The sequence below is a fragment of the Orussus abietinus genome, unplaced genomic scaffold, assembly GCF_000612105.2.
Source record: "Orussus abietinus isolate OABI.00-Male unplaced genomic scaffold, Oabi_2.0 scaffold5, whole genome shotgun sequence".
NCBI lineage: Eukaryota > Metazoa > Arthropoda > Insecta > Hymenoptera > Orussidae > Orussus > Orussus abietinus.
The window spans coordinates 45,897-66,169 of NW_019394929.1; the positions used below are offsets into that span (position 1 = coordinate 45,897).

Genomic DNA, 20,273 nt, shown 5'->3' on the forward strand with positions numbered 1-20,273 from the left:
ACGACGGAATACATTACGGAATTACGAGTCGAAATGTTCAATCCTAAAATAGAATTTTTTTCTTTTTTTTTTTCGAAAATAAGATCTGGAGCAAGCTGCGCTATCTTGCTCGATTTGCCCCAAGTCGCGGAACGCACAAACCTCGTTCTCGAAATGAGAAAGACGAGGCGAGGGTGGCCCACCGAAGAACCGGGCGGGACACTAATTTCCCGAATAACCCCTGCGAGAGGGGGAGTCGCCGGGACGTCTGGAAGTTACGGTTACGTTAAACTCGAGCTCGACGATGATTCCGGGCACGGTTCGGGTCTGAGAAGTTGCCGACGATAAAGCCGCCGGGAAGTTTCCGGGTATCGAGTGAAGAAATAATTTCGAAGTGCCGCTCCGAAGTCGAGCAGAAGTCGCGAGAGTTTTCCGGCACCCCCAGGACTTCCAAGCGAACTCATGTATTCCCACCTACCCCGAAATGTAGAGAAGGGCTAAAGCCACCTTATGAAAGTGGGCCCCGAAAACGCTAGGGTTCCACTTTCTCAGGAAGGGGCCTCCCTAATGTTGAGAGGCGTAAAAATCAATTCTGATTTCGATTCATCAAGCAGAGCTTCATGAACAAGGGGAAAGTGTGGCTTGAAAAGCCGATTAGCTGTACGTGTCATAAATTGTGCTTTATGTATAAAAAAAAGCTCTTTCTCGAAACAGCATTTTATTAAATCAGGAATCGTAATATTTCCAAAATGGACGATTGAATCTACTTGAAATTCTACAGTTCCTATTCGGTGGATGTCTAATTCTTGCTGGGACTAGAAGCTTTTCAATTCATGCAAAATTCGGAATTTGCAACTCAAAAAATGAACCGCTCTTTTGCGCATAATTAAAACTTTTTCTTTGGAATGCCGCCGTTTTAGTACTTTTATTTATATTTTTAGATAATTCTAACTCCAACGATAGTCGTACTGGCCGCGTTTTCGGATATTACGAAGTAAATGTGAAATTATTAAAAGTTCAATTGAAAAACGTAAGAATGCGCGATTTTGAGATTTCGTGATACATACTAACAATTTGCAATTATTTGATCGATTGCTTATCCATCCAAGTCATATCTTAAAATCAAATCGGTTCTTAGATATGAAATTTTGAATTTGGGGGATTTTAGTTCCAGGAAGCCATGCATCTAACAATTAGCATTTTTTTCGCTTCTATGCCAAAACGATGGTAATACGAGGTCTAGGAGGGAAAATTTAATTGACCTGGAAATCACAGATGGCGCAGTGTCCCCCTGCAGCCAATTAGGGCCTCGGAAAGCATGAATCCAGAGGATTTTTGGAGTTTTACTTCGATTTCTTTATAATTATTGTACGAATACGCCAAGTGGAGTATGCCATTTAGTGCAGTACCCAATATAATTCGACGTCAATATAAAAAGAAACGCCTGCAATGTAGGTATTTAGAAAAATCTTCTTTATCGACGTGTTTCACTTCATCTTAATTCATGCCGACTATAAATCTGTGAAACTGTCACAAATTCCCTTCCAATTTGAAATTGGAAAATTGGAAAATTGAAAAAAGGATGGGTTCAACAATCCCGGTACCTCGGTTGCACAAAATAACGTTTCGAGCTTAGCTCCCTTTCCGTTCCTTTCTTCCCGCTGCGATGGAAATAGTCCTACCGGGCCCGGCAAATGTCGATTACCGCACAGGAACTTTTTCCCCGCTCTATCGAAAAGGCGAATTAGGTTCGGACACGAAAGCGAAGTAGGAAAAGGGAGAGACAGAAATGGCCCTGTAGCGGAATGAGGTCGACCGGGTTGTCAGGAATGCAGGTGCGCACCGGCTCCGCCATCTTGGCAAGGTACGTACCAATGTCGACCGGTCGGTTCGGTTCCGGACGCGACTCAGCTTCCTCGAACTATCTCCTATTCGATAATTCGACGTCAGCTCGTCCGATGGTGCGATCCACGTCGATTAAGGCGAAGTGAAACAGGTCAAGAAATATGACCGGCGTCGGTAAAAAAGATTCTTCTAAATGCCTACGTTGCCGATGTTCGTTTTTATATTGACAGCTGTGTCGAATTGTATTGGGTATTGTACCAAATGGCATACTCCACCTGTCGTTCTCATACAATAATTATAAAGAAATCGAAATTAAACTCCAGAAATCCTGTGGATTCATGCTTTCTGGGGCCCTAATTGACTGCAGAGGACACCCTGCTCCATCTATGATTTCCGGGTCAACTAAATTTTCACTCCGAGACCTCGTATTACCATCGTTTTAGTATAGAAGCGCATAGAACAATTTCTTTTACCTTTATCCCGTGCAAATGCGAGTTTCTTGATTACCAGAGTGTTCTAAATTGTCGTAAAATTGTCCTGACCCTTTCGATTCTTATATCAAAGCCTTCGATAATTGTATATTGATCGAAATATGAGAGCTCGACACAATTTTGGTTCTGGTCTGGGCCGAGTTAGCAAATTTAAAAAAAAAATCCAAATTTTGAATGTGTCAGGACAATTCATAGATGATCAGGAGTGACGTGTCAAAGTTTCGGACTGTTCAGTCTAATACCCTTTAAAAAAAGTGTTGTATTCGAATCGACTGATTTGAGGGGGGTTTTCCTTCACCTTAATGGGAGCGAGGTGTGGGTTACAAATTAAGAGGTACCTCCGCCGAGAAATCGCTTACATAAATGGAGTGGCGGCCATCTTTCCAGCCTCTAAATATCTCAATTTCGATGCCTCTATCGAAAATCAATTTCAGGCACGTGGGACGCGGCGTCAAACATGGCCGTCGTAAAATCGATGAGTCTCGCTTCTATTTCGATAAGCGGCATTCGGTTAACTCAAAGAGCAGCTTCTCTCAATAAAAAGGACATACATAGTTTCCAGATCCTAAGATTAAAGGAAGAAGATATACGGAAAAGACCTCCACGGAGGATCGTTTCAGGAGAAAGACCGACACTCGCGCTAATGGACGGTGGCCCAGCGGAAAGAAGCCGCGCGATTGGCGGACCCTCGCTTACTCGCCGGCAGGTCCGTCGACCGGTTTCTCTCTACAAAATATGTTCCTGCCATTTCCATCAAGAAACGGGGAAGGGTCTTTCCTCCAAATATGAGTATCAGACGGATAATAAGGTTCCACAATTTTCTTACCATCGTAGGAAATCAACGCGCCCTTCTTATGAATAAAATATTTATTTAAATCAGCGAAATCTCTACTCGAAGGTTCATCGATCATCGAGGATGAGATATCTCTGATTTGTTTTTTTTATATTTATTTTCAGGGAAAAAAGACAACCGGGAACGATCGTTGTAGAGAAAGATCGATACTCGAATTAGTCGGCGGCGATCCAGGGGAAAGGAGCCTCGTGATTGGCGGATTTATCTTCCGACAGATCCGTCCAGTGATTTCTTCTCTCCACAAGATGTAGGTTCCTTCCATTTTCTTAATGAAACGGGAAAGTTCCTTCCAAATGTGGATAGCAGACGTATCAGGGAGTCCCATTCGTTTGGGATCAAAAAACCGACTCGCCATACTTGTATACCTAACATATTAAATTAAATCAGGGAAAAATAAGCGAAATCTCGATGCGAAGATTTGTCGTTAAGCGTTGTGAAAAACAACTAATAGAACTTCCTTGTACGTCCGAAATTTTAATTTAAGTCCGCGAAAGAGGAACGAAGCCTCGAATCGAAGGTTCAGCGATCATCGCAGTCTGGATATAAGGGATGTCTTAGGATTTTTTCCATTTTCAGGATAAAGAAGGACAACCTGCCGGGGAAGAATCGACGCTCGGATTAATCGGCGGCGGTCCAGGGGAAAGGAGCCTCGTGATTGGCGGATCCTCGCGTGCCTGCCTTCTGGCAGGTCCGTCGACCGGTTTCCCTGGACAAAGCGCGCTCCGGTCTCTTCTGCGAGGAAGGAGCCAGGAGTCCTTCTTCTTTTATGCGTCTCTCTCCTTCTGCCGCTCCCGAGGGCGAGTCTCTCCCGTCTCTCGGTCGGAGGTTTCATGGAAAGGGATCCTGGACCTCGGGTTCACCGTCGTTTCCTGTCTGCCGCAATTACACCGCCGTCTCTTCCCTTGTTCCCAAGTTCTTTCCAGTCCTGCGATTCGTCTTCCAGGAAACGCGGAACTGGCCGCAACGGTCCGTCAATCCGTGAAAAAGACGGGGACTTCGTCTAATTACGGATGCCCGAAACAACCGACGGAAGCCTCCGAAGATCGCGGACATTCCCCGCGACGAGTAAACGAAAAACCTGCACCGCAAAACCGGGGATCATTGAAGTTACGGGTTTTCATCCCTTTCTTAAAGGGCTGCGGAAGTTCCATACGAAGAATCAATCGTTCATGGAGCTTTTCTCCGAACTGGATGTGCTGATTCGTTTCACGCATTACGACGTGAACTTGGAGACCACAAGGAAGGTCCTGACCCTCGTGAGATTTTATCTTTTATAACAAATTTTGAAGATATCTATTAACAAATTTAAAAAAAAATTAGAATTTCATGAGTTTCGGGACCCTCCTTATACTTTTCATATTTATATTTCAAAGCTCGAATCGATTTGGTACCCCCCAAATTGAAGAAAAGTTTCATAAAGGAGACGCCACTTTTACGACACCTTAAATAGGCGAGGAATCATCTTCGGTCGGTTAGAGGACATAGGTACCACGAGGTTGGATTCTAGATCCAGATTCCTAGCACGAGGGGTGATTTTTCCGTCGACGGAAGCGAGAAAAATGGAGGCGAGATATCCATCAGGAATATCCGGACGCGAGGGATGCGTCGTCGCCTAAAGTGTTTCTTTGTTGGTCGCAGGTTGTCCGGAGGTTGCGGCGAAGGAGGACGGATGGAGCAAGGCCATTCCGGCTGGTCCGACCGGTCAACCGAGCCCGACTGGTCGGCGAATCGTCCGCGAATCGCCAACGAATTGCCGCTCGAATCCCGCGGGGTTGCGCACCTCCTTTCGCGCCCAGAATCTCATTTCTGGAGCTCTCCGATCGATCCGAGACCCGAGGACTTTCACCGTGCTGCTCCATCGACGAGGCTCAACAGACGGACTCCTAGCTGCCCAACGAGTAACGCCTCTTCCGAATCGCTCCTTTTCTTCGAGGGGCTATTCACTTGAAAATCAGTGAAAACGATTTCCTTCTTCAAGAGCCGATTAAGGCTTTGATTTCATATGACAAACAACAATGTGATTCGGTAACAAGCGACGTTCGGCCGGAAAATCCTGACAATTTTCGGTGATTTCCAACGATTTCCAGCGATTTCTGCGCGCGTCTTCCAGCTGATTTCCACATGATTTCAAGCGTTAAAATCCTTTATTTCCTGAGGGAATACCCCGTCGCTTTCGTTTTACCAAAGTTTATCGTGGCATCGACTGCTCCGGTTGTTAGCGACCTATCGAGTCTATCATCTCTCGTGCCAAAAATAACGTCGCCAATTTTGAAAATAATCCTAACCGATGCAGAAAATCTACAAGGGCGGTAGCCAGGATCTGATTAGGATGCCAATTTACCTATGCAGATGCTACATCGGAACGTCAAATCTTTCTACAGACCTAAATAGGACATTCCGAGTTTGCTCGATAGAGGAACGGTCTGACAAAATTACGTTACTACATACATACGGTTTAAGTATATCCTATGTAGAGATTAACGGAGAAAGCCTAGATAAAACTGTTTCGGACGGCAAATTAAATCCTAAGTAGGTCTCAGCTTAGCGTTAACCAGCAAAAATTGTCTTGGATGGAGAATCAAGTCCTAACTAAAGGTTGCCATGGCTATGGCGGGGAACTGACGTGAGTCCTAACCAGAGCCTACTTCGAGGGGCTATTTGGAAATCAGTGAAACGATTTCCTTCTTTGAGAACCGATTAAGACTTTGATTTCATATGATAAACAACAATGTGATTCGGTAACAAGCGACGTTCGGCCGGAAAATCCTGACAATTCTCGGTGATTTCCAACGATTTCCAGTGATTTCTGCTCGCGACTTCCAGCTGATTTCCATATTATTTCAAGCGTTAAGATCCTTTATTTCCTGAGGGAATACTCCCTCGCTTTCGTTTTACCAAAGTTTATCGTCGCATCGACTGCTCCGGTTGTTAGCGAGTCTATCATCTCTCGTGCCAAAGATAACGTCCCCAATTTTGAAAATCCATCCGGAAGAGAGTTTACGCACGAATTCAAATCTATGAAAGGATTCGCATCTTCTGACAGGAATTGGACCCTCAAAAACCTGGAAATGAAGTTCCCTGGAATCCTAACCGATGCAGAAAATCTACAAGGGCGGTAGCCAGGATCTGGTTAGGATGCCAATTTACCTATGCAGATGCTACATCGGAACGTCAAATCTTTCTACACAGACGTAAATAGGACATTCCGAGTTTGTTCGATAGAGGAACGGTCTGACAAAATTTCGTTACTACATATATACGGTTTAAGTATATCCTATGTAGAGAATAACGGAGAAAGCCTAGATAAAACTGTTTCGGACGGCAAATTAAATCCTAAGTAGGTCTTAGTTTAGCGTTAACCAGAAAAAAATTGTCTTGGATGGAGAATCAAGTCCTAACTAAAGGTTGCCAAGGCTATGGCTGGGAACTGACGTGAGTCCTAACCAGAGCCTACTTCGAGGGGCTATTTGGAAATCAGTGAAACGATTTCCTTCTTTGAGAACCGATTGCCTTCGTTTTCATATGATAAAGAACAATGCGATTCGGTAACAAGTGGCGATCGGTCTTAAAATGTTGACCACGAAGTAGTATAAGGAGATCCAACGCCATGTACTGAATTCCTCCCCACTTTAAGGGTCCAAGATGTTAAGAGCTTTTCTGATCTAGGGCCAAGAGCGCCTCCTCGATGAAATTGTGAAATTAAAAATCATCATCTATTACCGGGTCTGCTAGTCTTTATCGCGTTAGAAACGTCACATTATGCCCATCATCCGCGGATTATCGTTTCACTATGCGTATCTTAATTGCAAAATTAAAAGCATTGCAGGTAATTTGCATCAATAGGAAACGTTTTGGTCATGTAAGATTGGAGTTCCCTCATTTTCCGCAAGTGGCACTTGCATTGTTAGATCAGCGAAAATCTGAGATCATGGTTCCCGATTTTGGGGCCACTTTCCGTGGAACCGACAATAGGCGTTAGTCTCCTTATACTCCTTAATGCTATTGACAGTATTTCGACGATTTCCAACTATTTCCAGTGATTTCCTCTTGCGATCTCGAGCATAAAATCCACGCTTTCAGGAGTGAATACCAACTCCACCTAGGTACTATCACGGATTAAGTCGGCTTTTCCCGTAATCTGGAAAATTTCCTTGGTGAATTTTCCGTGGGCACTCGTTTGAGTTTGGAAAGCGGGTCACATTTGATGTACGCGGATTTCTTTTTCGCGGGGACAGACGGAACCGATGGGGTGCATCCGGATGGTCGGGGGGGCACCAGGAGAGTATTTGGAAGACGCAGGGTGCGCCGTCGCCCAAGTAGTTTCTTTGTTAGTTGCAGGTTATCCGGAGGTTACGGCGGAGGAGGGCGGGTGGAGCAAGGCCATTCCGGCTGGTCCGACCGGTCAACCGAGCTCGACTGGTCAGCAAATCGCCAGCGAATCGCCTGCGAATCGCCGCTCGAGTCCCACGGGGTTGCGCGCCTCCTTTCGCCCGAGAATCTCATTTCTGGAGCTCCTCGATCGATCCGGGAGCCGAGGGCTCTCCCGGACTGCCCCAAAATGTTGCAAACTGGAGGGGGCGGCCGTTTTCCTCCTCGTTTTTCGAATATCCATTTGGATTTCAGCGTCTCCCCGGAATGCTCCTTCTGATTTATTACCCGTCGCGACGCGTTTAAAGAGATATGAAACCTGCAGCGAGTAGCGGAAATTAGGAACCAGCGACCGGGTTTAACTTTCGGGGTTCTAATTTGCCATTCGAGATATATACCCATTCTGGAAATGTCGAGGTTTTAAGGAATATCATACTTTTCTAACAATCGGTAACCGAGAATTTTGTCAATTTTTTTATGATAACTGCGGGTTACTAGTGATGTGAAACCCGCGAGCGAATTAGTGGAGTTAGAAACTAGCGATCAGGTTTCACTTTTAGGATTTTAATTTGCTATCCGAAATATGTAGCAGTTCCGGAAATGTGGAGAAGCATGGAGGAGACTTAATGGTACGAAAAAGAATCAACTTTACTAACAATTTTGTCAATATTCAGAGGATAATTGCGGATTACGAGCGATATGAAACTTGCGAGCGAATTAGTGGAGTTAGAAACTAGCGATCAGGTTTCACGTTTAGGATTTTAATTTGCTATCCGAAATATGTAGCAGTTCCGGAAATGTTGAGAAGCATGGAAGAGACTTAATGGTACGAAAAAGAATGAACCTCTCAAACAACTTTGTCAATTTTCAGGGGATAATTGTAGATTACGAGCGATATGGAACTTGCGAGCGAATTAGTGTAGTTAGGAACTAGCCGCCAAGTTTCACGTTTAGAATTTCAATTTGCTATCCAAAATATATAGCAGTTCCAGAAATGTCAAAAAGCATGGAGGAGGCTTAATGGTTTGAAAAAAATCAACCTTACTAACAAGTTTGTCAATTTTCAGATGATAATTGCGGATTACAAGCGATATGAAACTTGCGAGCGAATTAGTGTAGTTAGGAACTAGCGGCCAAGTTTCACGTTTAGAATTTCAATTTGCTATCCAAAATATATCAAAAAGCATGGAGGAGGCTTAATGGTTTGAAAAAAGAATCAACCTTTCTAACAATTCTGTCAATTTCCAGGGGATAATTACAGATTACGAGCGATATGAAACTTGCGAGGGAATTAGTGGAGTTAGGAACCAGCGACCAGATTTGACTTTTAGGATTTCAATTTACCATCCGAGATGTGTAGCAATCCCAGAAATGTCGAAAATAATGGGGGATGCTCAATGGTTTGAAGAAATATCAAGTTTTCTAAGAATTTCGTCAATTTCCAGGACTGCGGATCGCGACTGGAATGGCTCCCTTTCCATCTGGATACCAAGAGTGGATATCTTCCTCGTAATACGAAACCCTCATCCCTTAATAAAGGTAAAAAAGGTATTGTCTCCCGTTTCCCGAGGGATGCCGGGCTCGTTCAATCCGCAAAAGATCGCCGGAAATGCAAATAATCGTCCATCCGTTCTCGGCGAGCCGTCAAGCTCTCGGCGGACTCCCGTTACCGACTCATCCGGCACGCAATGTTAACTCGACCTTTCTTGAAACTTAGCTGCCTTTGCAATTTCCCTTCCCCGAAACGATTCTCTGATACGGATAAATTGAAACGGTACTGAAAGCATATAAAATAATACACATAAAATAAATTAAAACATCCCGTACCAACAGGCAATTCCAGAAATTCTTAGAATATCATTTTCATTGTTTACCTTCTTTTCCTTGAAAAATCATGAAAATCATCAAAACGTTTTTTAGAAATAATCCTAACTAAATAACACACTGAGAAAAAAGATTAGTTGACTGAAAGAAATGTATGTATCGTTGCCTGAATCATATATGACTGCAAGGAACCATTATTTCGTTGGGAAGAAAAATTCATATAGTTGATTCAAACGAATGATTTCATTCGAATGTGCCGTTCTACCAATCGATTATTTGATTGCCTCAAATAAGAAAAAGTTTGCAAATATTTCTTATGACTGCTAGATATTTACAAAATGTACGATATTCGTTAAATGTATAGAAAAATAAGACAAATATTTTGCGCTACTAGAATGAGCGCCGAGATGAAGCTCTTGGAGGGTAACTTCAAATCCGAAAATTTTAACCACGCACAAATTTCAAAATAACACCAATTTATTACAATAATGAAACTACGAATTGATAATAAAATGATTGACGGGTTGATATGATTCGCGATACTTTTACGTGTCCAATTAATGCATTAGATCCGATTGCGGAGACAACCAACCAATGTTGTCCAAAGTCTTACTTTAGTTTGTTTATTAAAATCTCGTTCGTTAGGTCTTTCTTGGCGAACTCGGTTCGATAACCCGAGTTCTTGGAGCAGGGAGGAAATCTCTTGGATTCGCGTGGGCGTTTGCTTCGGAAACGAGAGCCAAGAATGTTCGCGCTTATGCACGCGTGTGCACACGTATATGCACGTCCACGTAAATATATTCTAGGCTCCGAGGAGGAAGCGAGGGCTTGCTATAAATCCTCGCGTCTTGTTGCAGGGACGAAAAGAAGCGCCCAACCTTCTTTAAATAGAGCCAAATGAAAGTTAAATGATAATTCTTGCAGGAATTATAAGGGGAGACAGAACCGATACGAGTTTCCAATAAATGTCGAGTCCTCGAAGTAAAAGTGCGAGTCGTGGGCGAACAGAAATTTATATTTCGCGCCTAGTCCTCGGAATGAATTTAAAGTTTCATCTCAGAACGTAAAAAAGATTCGATTTCCAAAACTATCGGTTAAGTCAATCATTACTGAAACTTATCGTCAATGCCCAGACGGCACAAGTACATAGCACAGAGGTTCATGGAATATTCTTTGAAAATCTTTCAATATTAATAGGATATCGATTTATGCGCTATGTACAATTTTTCAACATAGGATGAATTTAGGTTTGGTCAGTTTTTTATATTCGAAATATATTTAACGAAATATTGTATGAACATGGAATTGAAACATGAGCACCTACTTTTATAAAAAATGAAGTACTTATCCAGGGAATATAAATTTAAAGTATTGGTGCACGTATGTGTATTCAAAATAAAGTAATAATATATTATTATTATCGCACGAAATATTTAGCATGTTTTGATTTTTTAAAATGTATAAAATAATTGTTAACTTTAGTATTTCAATGTTATATCACAAACCTTTTCTAACACTTGTAGTATTTATAGAATAGTATTCCATATTCCAAATGACATTGCTAAACCAATATTGTATATATATATTTATAAAAAATTAAATATTTAGACTATATCTGGGAAACATTATCATATGTATATAATCTACTGTACTTAAAATATCATTCCAATGTCGAACATACATGAGGAATATTTTCCAACTTCTTTTCTATATTCTATGAATAATTTATGCTGACTGGGTGTAATGAAAGACATTAAAATATGTAAATTCTGCTTTAGTAGGCATTTCAAATCCGCTTGCTTTTCATCCTCATGAAATGATTTTGTTAGTGAATTATTCTAACCTCGGCCAAAATTACGGAGTTTGTGTCCAATTCTCAAAAAACAGTTTCATTAGGTCGGTTTCGAATTGGATATAATCAGCATATTAAAGTATGTTAATTAATTAATCCAAAGGATTTTTCTAGGAGAGGTTGAAATTAATATTTTAGGAATTTCAAGAGCTTCTTGTCAGAGCTTGTTGATCATTTGTTTCATTTAAACGTTCTTCCGGGATCGTTACAGTTTTCCTGTATCAGAAAATTCTTTCCTGATATTTCGTCGAAAGTGTACTTTGAAGAAAATTATGCGGTATAGTGAAAAGATAGAGTTTATTGACGGAATTCCCCTGTGAAGTCAAAAAGAAACGTGTCAACCGGTCAAAAGTGTCGAGCAATGCCTAAGCTAGAAACTCGGGTGATCGCAGCCTCAATTAGCCACGCCCGGTTAAACTAGTCTAGTTTAACGGTTTGATCAGAGTTCAGCAAAGTTGCCAACTAATTTCGACCCCCGTCCTCCCCAGGCTGTCCTATCTCAACTCCGAATTCAGGAACTGCATTCCCAGGGTGAACATTCCGCCAGTGTCCCTGTCATCGTTACACCATTACACCTTCTATTACAAAGTCGGGAGGAAAAGTGAAGTAATTAGCATACAATGCTGGAAAACGATCAGTCAACATCCAAGCTAACCGTCCCCACCAATTTTCGAGTCACCCTGTCCATTGTGCAATTACTACTCGCCACCAGACGGTCTAAAAGCAATCATGTACAAGGATGCTTAAAAGGTTTATAATTGTTTGCGCGGGGAAAAATAATTCTTTCGTTTTTATTAAAAGGGCGGGCAATTTATGAATTAGAGGAGACCGGGGTCAGTTGTAACACCGTGAACGTAGTTTTTATTTATAAGTCTCCTACTAAACCTGGAAGCTCGAGCTTTTTATATTTCATCAAGTACACCTTTGGGTACATTTTATGGCACCCTTGAAACCAATGGTTCCATTTCCACTTTTATAAATCTGTTAACATACTTAATTATCAATTTTCATTCTCACACGGAATAACGTAACAACTTTCCCCACAGTAGGACAAACTGTTATGTGGACAATATTGTGTTAAGAACATGCTAAAAAGTGACATAGAACAATGGAATAAGAAGGGTAATTAGAGTGAATAAATTATTTAGGTTTACTATTTATTTGGTTAAGTCAAATAATGTTCACACGGTGCTTAACTTCGGTGAGTGATAGAGGAAGAACCCATGTGTTCAACGTAGATTAACGGTTGACTAAAATTGACTTTCCCCCTGTCAAAATACAAAAAGCGTAGTAACATAAACTTTTTTAAAGCTTTCATAACTTAAACTACATGTGGTGGACATTTGTCGAATAGGTCATGTGATGTTCTGAGGCGAAGGTGCTGCGTCTAGCGGGAGCTTTTGAAAACACTGTAGGTAACATCTTACCCCCTGTAACAACTACCCTGACTTGCCCTATTGATTCGTTTGGTCCAGAAGAAGAATTTAACGTCATGCGTCTAATAAAATGTAACTTACATTTTTTTTAAACTTTCTTGATTTACGCTATATGTGGTAGACATTTGTCGAATGGATCACGCGATGTTTTGAGGCGAACGTGCTGCATCTAGCGGGAGCTTTTGAAAACACTGTAGGTTACATCTTACTCCCTGTAACAACTGCCCTGCCTTGCCCTATTGATTCGTTTGGTCCAGAAGAAGAATTTAACGTCATGCGTCTAATAAAATGTAACTTAAATTTTTTTTTAAGCTTTCTTAACTTACACTATATGTGGTGGACATTTGTCGAATGGGTCACGCGATGTTCTGAGGCGAAGGTGCTGCATCTAGCGGGAGCTTTTGAAAACACTGTAGGTAACATCTTACCCCCTGTAACAACTTCCCTGATTTGCCCTATTGATTTGTTTGGTATAGAAGAAGAATTTAACGTCATGCGTCTAATAAAATGCCCTCCACCGTGCTGGGGGAGTTTCGTAAGGGCTTAGACGAGTTTCTGGAGGAGTGGAGGTTTAACCCATTGTCGCTCGCAGGGGAGCGCTTAAGGGTTCACGAATATATGAGGGTTAGTCACAGCCACCCCCGAAATTTCAGAACGTCGTAATGAATGCGGAGAGGAGTTTTCGGCTTCTCGAGCACTGCATCTGGCCTTCGCCAACTTTAATTGCGTTCCATAAATCTCTGTCACTCCGTTAGTTTATGTACTCGTATACTTATGTATTTATGTACTTGCATATACGGATGCTGGCCAAAAAAGTAGCAACGCCAAAAGATAAAAATTGTGCAAATCAGAGACTCACATATCTCGCTTAGGATAATGTAATATGACAATGAGGTTTAATTTTGAATTAACAAATACATGGTACGATGAAAATTCTTGCAACTTTGTCAACTTTATAGCACAATGCAATTGTCTTATAAGGTAACAAGTCAACATCTCTGACCGGTTAATATCATTTATTAGACCTGTAATAACAACATTCAAAAAATAAAATTACAACAAATGCTCAAAATTGCTTCGTTTTAACCTCGATGCGTTCTTTTAAGTTTGTACGTTAAGTTTTTATATAGTTTTGGAAAATTGCGAAAATTTTCGCTGCACTTTGTGCTTGCAATTACCTTGTAGTTTCCTTTCATTATTCTAAACGATATATGTGGTTATCAAATATGAACAGCATTGATGCTCGAGTACTGCAGCCATTTTTGGCGATAAGGGTACATTCCGAAATGCGTAAAAATGACGTACTTTGCTACGCACGATCGTAAACTGAAAATAACAATTTCCATTTTCAAACGCTACCGTGAAAGAGCACAACGTAAATCAATAAATATGAACAGAACGGGTTGGCAAGAAAAATATTATGGAAATCTGTATCAAATCCACATATTGGACGTGTTTGAATACATATTTTTGAAAAAACGCCGGAAAATACGAGGAAAATAGACCGTGCAAAATAGGGGTTGAAGATGTGGACACGAACGGCGTGATAAAAGCCTCCATAAAATGCTCGTTTTCAGGTTTTTATGCCTTTTGAAAAACGACCACGACGAACTGATCGCGTTATGAAAATATGATTTGGATTTCCAATCTTTAGCGTGAAAGAGGATCAGCCGAGATCAGAAAATAAGGGCAGATAATTCATTCATCGAGGGCATAATAGGGACCTCCACCAAATAGGGAACTGATATCAATTTTCTCGATGATGGGGGCCCAGACGCAATCGGATCGGTCGATGCGGGCTTCTCGGACGTGATGCACTTTGTACAAGGACCCCCCCATTCATTTTCGATAACAAATGTTGTTGAACCATCTGATTGGAGTGAGACGGCCTGAAGAACATTTGACCAATATTTGGCCATGGACAATGCGAGGCACTCTTTCTCGAAGGAGTGTCCTGCCCGTGATCAGAAAATAGCTAAAGAAAAGACTCGGAATTTAGGACCCCGATCAGGGGGGTCTTCAAAGTGGCTACTTCAGGGTCTACCATGGCGATGCATTTCCAAAAGGGTATCGTATGGCTAACGGGCATCGCGGATCTTCTCCAGGATTCGAGGATGTCTATGTTGTCCTGGAGAAATGAACCTTTGGGAAATGCTATCCTAAAGTCAGCCAATCAGGGCTCAGCATTCCAAGTGCATCCCTTCCTAGGTTTCGACAGAGGGAAGGGAAGAAAGTGCATCCAGAATGCAACTTTCCATCCTTTTTAAGATTTCGACTCATCTCAGACTTTGAATAATTCGGATGTTTTGTATCCGCCCTGGGACTTAGGGCGTAACCCGGACACGCGATTGTACCGCGAATTCAGATCAACAAATTGTATTCTCTATCCGTTATTTTACTAGTACAATAATTTGTTATTGTTGTTCTTATTTAAACTTGTACATGGTGCAAATTCAACGAACTCAGAATTTACCCGCCAGGAACCTATCTCAGCGCTCATTTTCAAACGGCGCAAACAAATGTGTTATGAAAATATTAAATAACGGGAGAAAACTGGCTAACAAAACGGCTTCACGTTGCAAAAGGTGAATTGTTTAAGCCTAATCCGAGGGGACGATTTCACTTGGAAATTAGCGAAAATGATATCCATCTTTGAGAACCCATGGCCTTAGCAATAAACCACAATGCGTTTCGGTAACAAGGTAAATTAGGCCTTAAAATTGGGACAGTGTTTGGTGATTTCAAACGATTTCCAATGATTCCTGCTTGGAATTTCCAGGTGATTTTCACGTGATTTCGAGGATTAAAATACATGATTTCCTGAGTGAATACCCCTCGGCCTAATCGTTTCTTTGAAACGTTTACATAACGAAACAATTACATGTTCATGGCTGCATGATCCTCGTGCTAGGCTCATTGATACTTTTTAAGTGAAAGTTCTTATGATACGGCAGTACGTGTAAATTCACATGTTACGAAAGAGACCCGTTTCGGAAAGTGAAAATCTATTCTGTTATTTATATTCATCCTCGTATTATTAGTATCGACACAATTTGCGAAAATGTTATTTTCACAGTTTATTACTATTTATATTCATCTCTCTGTTTTAACACGGAGTCAACATGCGTCAACGTTTTCATAAGCACCAGAGCATTATTCTTTCAGTTAAGTGTTGACACTTGAAAGGAAATAAAACTGAGAAAAAGAAGTACGCTCAAAACAACCAATACCGAGCATGTAAGGGCAATTCGGGAGGGATAATGAAGAATAATTAATGATGTCTCTTTAACTTGCAAGCTTCACTTCCGACGCGACTGTCAAGCACCGATTTTTTTATTACAGAATTTTTCTTCTGCCTGGTCGAAACTTGAGATTTTTTGGAAATTCGAGCCGAAAGCGGGAGAGATCGATACAGCTCGGAACGGATGTTCGGAGGGGAAAAAAGAAAAAAGGATGGAAAAAATGAGACAAGAAACAGGAAGAGGAGCTCCGGTTCGCATGCGTGTCTTCGAGCGCATCCTCTTCCGGGTCAACCGGGTATTAACTTGGTGGTCTAACAACCACTTATGGTCGTTAGGGCTCCTCGGTGCATTCCCGTACTTTGTACTCCGGTTCCCTTAATAGTGTCGCCGGCACACAACGAGCTGCTCCACAGTCCGCAGGCGATCATTGTAAATTCGAAAGGGCCACTCGGTGCTTAGACCCAGACTGAGTGCGATTCTCCTTCTAATTAGATACCCGGAGTCGCGCCTCTCTCCAGAGTTGCCACTTCCCGGGCATTTGGCGACGCGAGAATGAATTTACGTGAATTGCAGCCTTTGTTTCTGACGAGAAAGGCGACTCTGTTGATTGTTCTAAAATCCGTGGAGGATATCTGAAAGGGCGATAGCTAGGGCCTTATTAGGATGCCAGACTATGGATGTAGGGCCTCCGTTGAAGCATTACACATGTCTAAGACCCAAGGATATCCTAATTTGTCTCGATATGGGAAGGATCAGGAAAAATTTCACCCCGTGTAGAGAATCTGCAAGAGTTCTAGATAGGACCTTATTAGGATGCCAGCCTATGAATGTAGGGCCTCCGTTGAAGCATTACACATGTCTAAGACCCAGCTAGGATATCCTAAGTTTGTCTTGATAAGGCAAGGATCAGGAAAAATTTCACCCCGTGTAGGGAATCTGCAAGAGTTCCAGATAAGACCTTGCTAGGATGGCAGCCTACGAATGTAGGGCCTACGTTGGAATATTTCTACTTAAGGTCCAACTAGGATATTTTAAGTTGACTCAATAAGGGAAGGAGCAGGTAAAATTTCACCCCGAGTAGAAAATCTATAAGAGTCCTAAATAGGACCTTGCCAGGATGCCAACCTCCGAATGTAGGGCCGACGTCGGAACGTTACACCTTTCTAAGGCCCAGCTGGGATATCCTAAGTTGTCCCGATAAGGGAAGGATCAGGTAAAGTTTCACTCCGTGTAGAAAATCTACAAGAGTCCTAGATAGGGTCTTGCCAAAATGGCAGCCTACGAATGTAGGGCCTACGTCGGAATATTTCTACATAAGGCTATGGATGGGAACTCCTGATGTAGAAATCCTAGCTAGAACTTAAATACGACCTATGATTTTCTCCTCGATATTCCACACGGAAGCCTACGATCCAGGTAATCGAAGATACAACCGGATGTTAATTTTTATAAAGTCTTGGATAAAGAAAAGGGATGTCCCGATCTCTGCCGACCAACCGTTCGAGATGTTCCCACGACAGAATGGCCCTATCGAATTTCCATCGATCTTGCACGAAACTAGTAATGAGCCAGTAGAATGGATTCTCACCCTCCTTCCCAGGGGACAAATGCGCTCCTCCATCTCCGTTCAAACTTCTTCATCAGCTGATCAACGATTGTGCGAGATCAAAAGGTGGATTGCCTTTGAGATCTTTCCAAAGGAAGGAACGATCCTCGAGACCTCCATCAATGTTTCCTAAGACCACTCATTATACAGCGGGCTCTACTTCCACATCTACTTCCTATCTTTCACGTTTCCTATGAGGGAAAAAGTATTCCTTGACTTCTATCTCGATTTCTCCGTCAATTGATCCGTTCGAAACCTCGGTGCTCTCCACTTCCGGCGTTAAAAGAACGCTCTCAGCCCCTGTCAATTTCCACCGAAGCTGGCGATTAGCCGCGACGCAGTGGTTCGTCTAGATCCCGATCCAGTGATCAAGGAGCAATTAACCAGTCACTGGGTCGGCGTGACCAGTCTGGACATTGGTCTTTAAAGGTGCCAGACTCGACTGAACCCGGAACCTGGTCGATCCATCGACTTGTCCGTCTCCCGCCCATCCTGGGACTCCAACACATCTCTTCCTACCTCAACGCTCCAACACTTTTCCAGATAATTGGGAAAAAATTGGAAAAAATTTGTCGAATTGACAAAAATGCCTAACCAATATTAATTTACACGCGCAGTCACCTTTAAGGTGATGTGAAAGTGGCGTCGATGAGGTCTCGTTTATGAAACTTTTTTCCGAACTGGGGGAACCAAATCGCTTCAAACTTTACAACGTGAATATGGAGGCCGTAAGGAAAGTCCAGACCCCAATGAAATCTCAATTTAAGATAAAAATTTGTTTATACATATTTTTCAAAATTTTTTATAAAAACCAAATTTTTTATAAAAACCAAATTTTTTATAAAAACCAAATTTTACGAGGGTCAGGACCTTTCTCACGGTCTCCATATTTATATTGTAAAATTGAAAACGACTCGGTATACCCTGTTCGTAGAAAAGTTTCATGAACCATTGACCTTTCAGGTGCCACTTTCACATCTCCTTAAGATCCATAACATATTTTAACACATGACCGTATTTAAATCAGTTTCCTTTATCGAAGGAAAATGTTTCTACAGTAGGCTCCTTCAAAGTGTAACAAAATTTATTTACCAACCCAATAGTTAGATCCGAACAAATGGCCGAAGTTTAAATTCAGAATTCTTCGGTTAGATGGTTATTTCTTAACGTGTCGTCTTAAATGTCATAATTTAACGGACGGCACGATATCCCCACTGTAGCCTACACTTATAATCTTTAAATAAAATAGTTAAATCCGAACAAATGACCGACGTTTAAATTCAGAATTCTTCGGTTAGATGGTTATTTCTTAACGTGGGGTCTTAAATACCATAACTTAACGGACGACACGATATCCCCACTTTAGCCTACACTTACAATCTTTAAATAAAATAGTTAAATCCAAACAAATGACCGAAGTTTAAATTCAGAATCTTTCGGTTACATGGTTATTTCTTAACGTGTCGTATTAAATATCATAACTTAACGGATGGCACGATATCCCCACTTTAGCCTACACTTACAATCTTTAAATAAAACAGTTAGATCGAAACAAATGACCGAAGTTTAAATTCAGAATTCTTCGGTTAGATGGTTATTTCTTAACGTGTCGTCTTAAATATCATAACTTAACGGACGGCACGATATCCCGCCTTTAGCCTACATTTACAATCTTTAAATAAAATCAGCGCTGTTACCTGCAGATCTCTATTTAACGAACCGACATATATGGATATCGATTCGATCTACAGGGGGCGTGACGATCAGATCTTTTTTACGTCGGTCTTGTTTACCTTCGTCCATGATGGTCCATGATGGTACTCAGGGGAGCGGAACAGGAGGAAAAAACGAAAGGATCCCACGGCGGTCTTTACGTACCTCCCGTTACGTAAAATTCGGAATTGACTTCGCCAATGGCTATCGGCCACGTTTGCTTTAGCACGCTGAAATGGCGTTAACGCGATCTAAAATCGAGTTCTCTCCTTTTCAGGTCGCGAGCGATGCGTGAGTCGCGAAAAACCCGATCGACGCTGGACGTGATGAACCAATCCGGTGCCCCTTTCCGTGGGAACCGGAGCTTTTGCGCAATTTGGGTTCAAAGGACGGAAGATCGGGTCGAAGATACATTTTCGATCGTGAGAGAATCTAGTCCTGCCGGGATTTTTCCCAGTGAAATATGCACGCTAGAATCCAATGACTGATTGATCGATGATTCGTATCTAGGGGAAAGTATGCAGATTATGCAGAAACTATTTGCATGGTGCATAAAACACGACGAATGCCCACACAAATTTATTAGAAAAAAGGCAACGAGGTGGAATTAAAGACTTAGTGATTGTCGGAAAATTTCTAAGATTCTAGGAAAATTCAATCACTACACAGAACTTGAATTAGAACGAATTAAGAGGATGTCAATGTGTTCCTATAATCAAAGTCGCGGTGTTTTAATCAATCGTTTATATNAAATTTAACTGCAAACATGATTCTAATTAGTGTTGTAATTCAATTGGTGAATTGCTAACGTGATACACAAAAATATTAGAATTTGTAAAAAAAACCCACATTTTGAGGATGGATTTTTAAGGTGACGTGAAACCCACCTCAAATCAGTCGATTCGAATAAAACACTTTTTATTAAGGTTATTGGACCAAACTGTCCGAACCTTTAACACATGACTCGTGATCACTTATAAATTGTCCTGACACTTTCGAAATTTAGATTTTCAAGAAACATTTGTTGATTTAGCCTAGACCAGAATCCAGAATGGCGTCGAGTT

General features: G+C 41.6%; 1 protein-coding gene across 1 annotated transcript in view; it reads right to left on the reverse strand.

Moving 5' to 3' along the window:
* Positions 1-20,273, reverse strand: part of LOC105700714 (serine/threonine-protein kinase NLK) — a 190,642-nt gene that overhangs the window by 36,931 nt on the left and 133,438 nt on the right. The gene's annotated exons all lie outside the window — the stretch shown is intronic.